Source organism: Bos javanicus, chromosome 13 (assembly GCF_032452875.1).
Source record: "Bos javanicus breed banteng chromosome 13, ARS-OSU_banteng_1.0, whole genome shotgun sequence".
In the NCBI taxonomy this organism is placed as follows: domain Eukaryota; kingdom Metazoa; phylum Chordata; class Mammalia; order Artiodactyla; family Bovidae; genus Bos; species Bos javanicus.
The window spans coordinates 16287373-16294229 of NC_083880.1; the positions used below are offsets into that span (position 1 = coordinate 16287373).

General features: G+C 46.0%; 1 pseudogene; it reads right to left on the bottom strand.

Moving 5' to 3' along the window:
* Positions 1-1884: 1884 nt before the first annotated feature.
* On the bottom strand, positions 1885-1985 carry LOC133259981 (U6 spliceosomal RNA; annotated as a pseudogene).
* Between the last annotated feature and the right edge of the window lie 4872 nt (positions 1986-6857).

The window sequence follows — 6857 nt, forward strand, 5'->3', positions numbered from 1 at the left end:
TGGCTTTACTATTTGGCTTGTGGGATCTTAGGTCCCCAACTAGGGATTGAACCTGGAGCCTGGCAGTGAAAGCACTGGGCCCTAACCACTGGACCACCAGGGAAGTCCCTAGATCATTATTTAAATTATACTGTTAAAATCTGAATAAAATATGCAGAAACTCCAAGAGTGCCTCCTCCACAACAATCTCAATGGAAGTTGAAAAAACAGAGCGCACTGTAGTTTATTTTCTTTGAAAAAATATTGAGGCACTTGAAGGATGAAGTTTAAGCAATGCCCCCAATGTCCAGAGCTCCCCCTTTAGCCAAAATCTTGACATCAGAGTGCTTTCTCTCTCCTAATTTTGCATGGTTTGCAAACTTAAAAAACAAAGCTACTGGGACTTTGTTGTCAGTCCAGTGGTTAAGATTTCGCCTTCCAACACAAGGGATGCAGCTTCAATCCCTGGTCAGAGAGCTAAGATCCCACCCGCTCTGGGCCAAACACACACACACACACACACACACACACACACACACACACACACACGATAGAAACAATATTGTAACAAATTTTCAACAGAGACTTCAAAAATGGTTCACATAAAAAAATCTTAAGAAAAACTACTGAAAAAAAAGCAGAGATAAAATGATAGTACTTAGAAAGAGTGGAGATGAGGAGATTGTGGGATCTTTCTAAAAAGCAAATATTTCCTTTTGTGATGGAAAATCAAAAACCTTTGTTAGACAAAAGCCGGTACATACATGATGTGGGTTAATGTATCCCAGGAAGTGACTGAGAAGAAGCCTGAAGGGTTTGCTCTGCTGCGCTGTCCTAAGCGTTGAAGAAGGTGTCCTGCTCGGTATCTACCCCATATGTTGTCTGCAGCTGAGCCCGTGATCAGTTGTGTCTGACTCTTTGTGATCGTATGGACTGTAGCCCATCAGGCTCCTCTGTTCATGGGATTTCCCAGGCAAGAATACTGGAGCGAGTCGCCATTTCCTTCTCCAGGGGATCTTTACAACCCAGGGATTTAACCCTTTCCACCTGCATCTCCTTGCATTGGGAGGCAGATTCCTTGCAGCTGACAAGAGGTTCGACTAAGTGGGAGGCTGTCCTTCATGTCCTGTCCCTTCTTGGAGCCAGCTGAGGGTAGAGGGGACATCATGGCTGGGGGCAGACAGAAGTCAGGGGCGAAACTGACCAGCCCGGTGGAGGGTAGAGCCTGGGAGGACTCAGAAACGATATGCAGCCGGGATCTGAGCTCAGAGAACCCCCGAAAGTCTCTTTTCTTTGCAGGATAGGGCATCCGTAGTTGGGAATAACACAGTTTGAAAGGTTTCAGAGCTCAGCATGTCGCTGTGCTAAAATAGATCTGTGCTGCGAGATTGCCAAGCTGGCATTAAAAAGAGGGAGGGGGGAACAAAGAGGAAAAAAAGAAAGGGATGGAAGGAAGTGTCCACACCATGTAGACCCGAATGAAGTAAACCCAAGACTCACTGCCACTGCCTCCAGATGTTTCCAGGGAAGGTGGGTCGATCTTTTTTAACATATCTATTTGTTTGTTTGGCTATACCAGGTCTTGTTGCAGAATGTAGGATCTTTAGCTGCTGCATTCAAAGTCTTGGTTGCAGCATGTGCGATCTAGTTCCTTGACCAGGGATTGAACCTGGCACTCTGCATTGGGAGCTTGAAGCCTTCGCCACTGGACCCCTCAGGGGAAGTGGATCATTCTTAATCGTGCCTGGGACACATAGGAATTACACTTTCTGGAAATCCACACTTCTTATCTTCCCATCGGTGGTTCCATAACTGGATAGCACACTAGTACCTCCTAGACATCCTTTCAAAATGACCCGATGCCCCATTCTACCTAGACAGCATTTTTTTTTTTTAATTACGAGTAAAAATATGGAATGATTCACAAATTTGCTTGCCATCCTTGGGCAGGTGCCATGCTCATTTTTATGCTGTGTCAGTTTTAGAATTGTCTGTCCTGTATCAATACGTGTGATGCTGAACCTAGCATCAGATTCAATTTGTTTCGGGCTAGCACTGTTTTTCTTCTTCTTTTTCTTTTAAAATCCCTCTGTTGAGAGCACTTCCTTGGTGGTACAGCATCTAAGACTCTGTTCTCCCAATGCACTCCTAATGCACGGGGCCTGGGTTCTGCTTAGGGAACTAGTTCCCACATGCTACAACTAGAGATCCTGTACACTTAAAGAACCTGCTACCAATACCAGAAACATAAGAGACATGGTTTGATCCCTGGGTCAGGAAGATCCACTGGAGGAGGTAATGGCAACCCACCCCAGTTTTCTTGCCTGGAGAATCCCATGGACAGAGGAGTCTGGCAGGCTACAGCCTGTGGGGTCACAAAGAGTTGGACACGACTGAAGCGACTTAGTATGAACGCATGCATGCTGCGACTAAGACCCAGCACAGCCAGATAAGTATATAGATGTTTTCTTAAAAAATTTTTTTAAAAAATAAAATTCCTGTCTAACCTAATGTGTAACCAATGTTGAGAACTGCCTTGATTCCCTTCTCTTTGGCAGATGTTTCAGGCATTTTCTAATCGTAACTAGAATGTCAGATCCCATCTTCATGAACTAGAGTTTCCCATGGAGTTTTCCTGGTGAGTTTCCCGTAAGAAAACTGTGACACAGGCTGAAACGATTTCTGTATTTTGTGATTTGGGAGTTGGTGATGGACAGGGAGGCCTGGCGTGCTGCGATTCATGGGGTCGCAAAGACTCGGACATGACTGAGCGACTGAACTGAACTGAACTGAGCTGAAGGTGTACATTCCCTTCCCACCTCCACACCCCAAACACCCATTTTAATGCAGCAGAAATCAGGCTGCCTCTCACAATCACTGGGGTTCAATCACTGCTGCACCAAGTGCAATCCCAATGATGCTGGCGTTGCTTTTACATACACGCTTGGCCATGGCCTTCACATTTCCAGCATTGCCATTGCCCGACGTGGATTGCTGCAACCATATGTGTTTAATGGGTTCATAGGCGCTTAAAAAGTCTCTAAGAAGTTGACACCATGATTTGGCATTAAACCCCACAGTTATTGAATACAAAAAAAAAGGTAGAGTAGGGGGATAGAGCTTGGTATTAGGTAAACCATTCTTTGTCATTTAAGGAATCACTTAAATTCCTTATGTTCTCAAGAAGCAACAAGCCAGTGCTTACTACTATATATAAAATAAACAACAAGGCCCTACTGTATAGCACAGGGAGCTATATTCAGTGTCTTGTAAGAATCAATAATGGAAAAGGAATATATATGTATAACAGAATCACTCTGTTGTATACCTGAAACTTCTACAACATTGTAAATCAACTATACAACAATTTAAAAAAGAGAGAGAAAAATATGTTATTTGGAAGAACCAGTCATGTTCCTCTCTTTCTTCCACCACCGGCCTCCACTGCCTACTGTCACACCCAGGGAACTATCATTCATTCATTCATGGATTCATGGATTCATTCACCACGTGCCAGGCAGGCAATAAGAAATGCACTATGAGAAGGTTGAAGCCACCCTCTGCCCTCTTAAAACTGGGGCAGATGGGCAGCAATAGATTTTACTAGGATTATTTATTTTTGTGAGGACATGCAGCAGATAGCTCTTTCAGAATTAAAAGCTTGCTTTTGATAGAAATTAGTTCTTTTTGTGGGCTTCCTGGTGGCTCTGATGGTAAAGAATCTGCATACAATGCAGGAGACCCGGGTTTGATCCCTGGGTCTGGAAGATCCCCTGGAGAAAGAAATGGCAACCCACTCCCGTATTCTTGCTTGGAAAATCCCATGGACAGAGGAGCCTGGTAGGCTACAGTTCACGGTGTCACAAAGTCTTCTTGCATATAAAAACAAGTGAGAAAAAATTCTATGCTCCATATATCATTATCACCCATCCTCCATCCCCAGGGTCACAAAGAGCCTCTGATGGATCAGAGAAATCCTGGAGACTCGGAGATGTTTATTCTTGCCTGATCCACAGAGGACAGAGTCCAAGGTTTTCCTAGAAACAGATCTAAGGCCAGAATCTGCGAGTTGATGTGAAGGTAGCCGTGCTAAGAGAAGCTGGGATTCCAGGGTTTTGTGCTGGCAAAATCCCAGCCCTGACAAATCCAGTTCACTCCTACCAGCCAGAATGAGCGGAGAAGGCAGTGGCACCCCACTCCAGTACTCTTGCCTGGCAAATCCCATGGATGGAGGAGCCTGGTAGGCTGTAGTCCATGGGGTCGCTAGGAGTCAGACATGACTGAGCGACTTCACTTTCACTTTTCACTTTCATGCGTTGGAAAAGGAAATGGCAACCCACTCCAGTGTTCTTGCCTGGAGAATCCCAGGGATGGGGAGCCTGGTGGGATGCCGTCTATGGGGTCGCACAGAGTCGGACATGACTGAAGCGACTTATCAGCAGCAGCAGCAGCAGGTGCAGCCAGAATGAGGAGCCACCACAGGAGGAGCTATTTTACTAGTAAATTGCTCCTGGTTTGTCTTGTGTTCGAACAAACAGCCGGACAATGAGAAGCCTTGCTTCAGAGAGAAGCTCCGGCTAAGCTGATGGCAAGTTTATCTGTTAATTGAAACCTTTTGCTGATGACTAGTCAGGCAATCTGTACTTAATGGCCTTTAAAAGGGATGCCCCTCCGCCACCACCTTCAGAATGGTATTTTCATTTTGGATGATGTCAAAGTCTTCTGTGTTTCAAGGAACAGAAGGAAACATTTGTTTTTGTTGGACATTGCTACAGGCGCTGAGGGCTGGCAGGGCACAGCTCTGCTTTGAGAAAGCTGACGGACCACAGGGGCTTCTGGCACGGCTGGCAGAGAGCGGGGGTCCAGGGCTCTGAGCATCAGGCTTTCTGGATTTCTCCTTGAGGACTAAGGCTCAGGAGAAGGTTCTGGCTGAACGTGTAGCAAGTGCCAATACGACTTGGAAAAAAAGTGTTACTCAGTGGTGTCTGACTCTTTGTGACCCCTTAGACAGCATAGCCCACTTGGCTCCTCTGTCCATGGAATTCTCAAGGGAGTAAAACTGGAGCAGTTTGCCATTTCCTTCTCCAGGGGATCTTCCCTACCCAGGGATCAAACCCGCATCTCCTGCGTTGGTGGGCAGATTCTTTACTACCTGGCCTACCAGGGAAGCCCAATATGACTTGAGCAATGAATCAAAACAAAACACATCGTCTAGGGGTTTTGTTGGGTTTTTTTTGGATGGTGACAGATTTCATTAACCATAACACAAGCCCTTCTGCTCCATCATCTTACATCCTCCGGCTTCAGATTATTTGCCTTTGAATCAGGAATGATTATTTTTATCTTCTCAGATAGCTTATGTATTAGTGTCGCTTCTGGAAAAGAGAACAGTTCTGGGGAGACATTATACTAATATTTACTGTTAAAAACATCTTGGCACATAGAGGACGGCCTGTATTAACAGCCACATCTGCGCTCTGATATATAGACTATCATCCTTTAATTCTTCACTGTTCTCTCCTCTCCCTGATAAAGCAATTGAAGGAGCCAGTACAATATATGCACAAGCTTTGTTAAAAACGATGTGTTATATGTGGGTGTGCACTAGTTCTCTCACTAGTGTGTATGTGTGTGCACCTTGAAAATTTGCAAATAATATGTGCTTTGGACAGCAAAGACATCGAATCAGTCAATCCTAAATGAAATCCACCTGGAATATTCATGGGAAGAACTGTTGCTGAAGTTGAGGCTCCACTACTTTGGCCACCTGATGTGAAGAGCCAATTCATTGGAAAAAGACCCTGATGCTGGAAAGACTGAGGGAAGGACGAGAAGGGGGCAATCCAAGAGGAGATGATTAAAAAGTATCACTGACTTAACGGACATGAGATTGAGCAAACTCTGGGAGACAGTGAAGGACAAGGGAGCCTGACATGTTGCAATCCATGGGATCACAAATGTAGTGCCCAAATGAGGCAATGGGGCCTGGAAGACAATTATTTGTCACTTCTGTAGTCACTATGCATCTGATGTTTCTACTACAAAAATATAATCTTTTTTTTTTTTTTTTTGCGGGCGGGTCCACTTTACTGTGCCTGCTGCCCCCGCCCGCCTCGGCCCGGCCGCCCAGTGAAAAATATAATCTTTTAATAACTGAAAAATTAAGATGAAAATGAAGGGGTAGAGTCCCAGGCAAGTTTCAGAGAAAGCGTGCCTCCTTGATTGTGAAGTAAGGACTCACCAGGGCGGGCCAGTGCTAACTGGAAGCCCTGATCCCTGGTAGGGCCGCCTGAGCAGCGAGGCTGATGGACAGCTGACTCAGGGCGCTCTCTGCTCTGCCATCACCTCTCCTAGAAGTCCTCTGAACCTGCGAGCTCAAGGGGCTCAGGGTCTGGAGGGGGCGTCAATGTTCAGAAGCGCCATGCAAATTGCCTCCGAAGTAGCAGCTGGGGAAGGGTGACCCTGAGTCCTGCCTGACCTCTACATTAAGGTAGTCGAGTCAATAAGACCTAACATGCTTATCTTAGAGCTTAATCCAGAGGTAGGAAACTGGGGCTTGTAATAACGTATATATGGCTGACAAAGGGCTGGAAAGGGCTGGGGGTGGGATAACAGGTACCCTGGTCATGGGTGGGGGGCTGAGGACTCTGGTGGGCACCTGGCACAGCAATTGTTTGAGATCCAACAGAACCTGCGGCTCCCCACTTTGAAGGGTAGTAATTAAGAAAACAGGGCTTCCCAGGTGGCTCAGTGATAAAGAATCCACCTGTCAAGCAGAAAATACAGGTTCGATCCCTGGAGTGGGAAGATCCCCTGGAGAAGGAATTGTCAACCCACTCCAGCATTCTTGCCTGGGAAATCTCACGGACAGAGGCGCC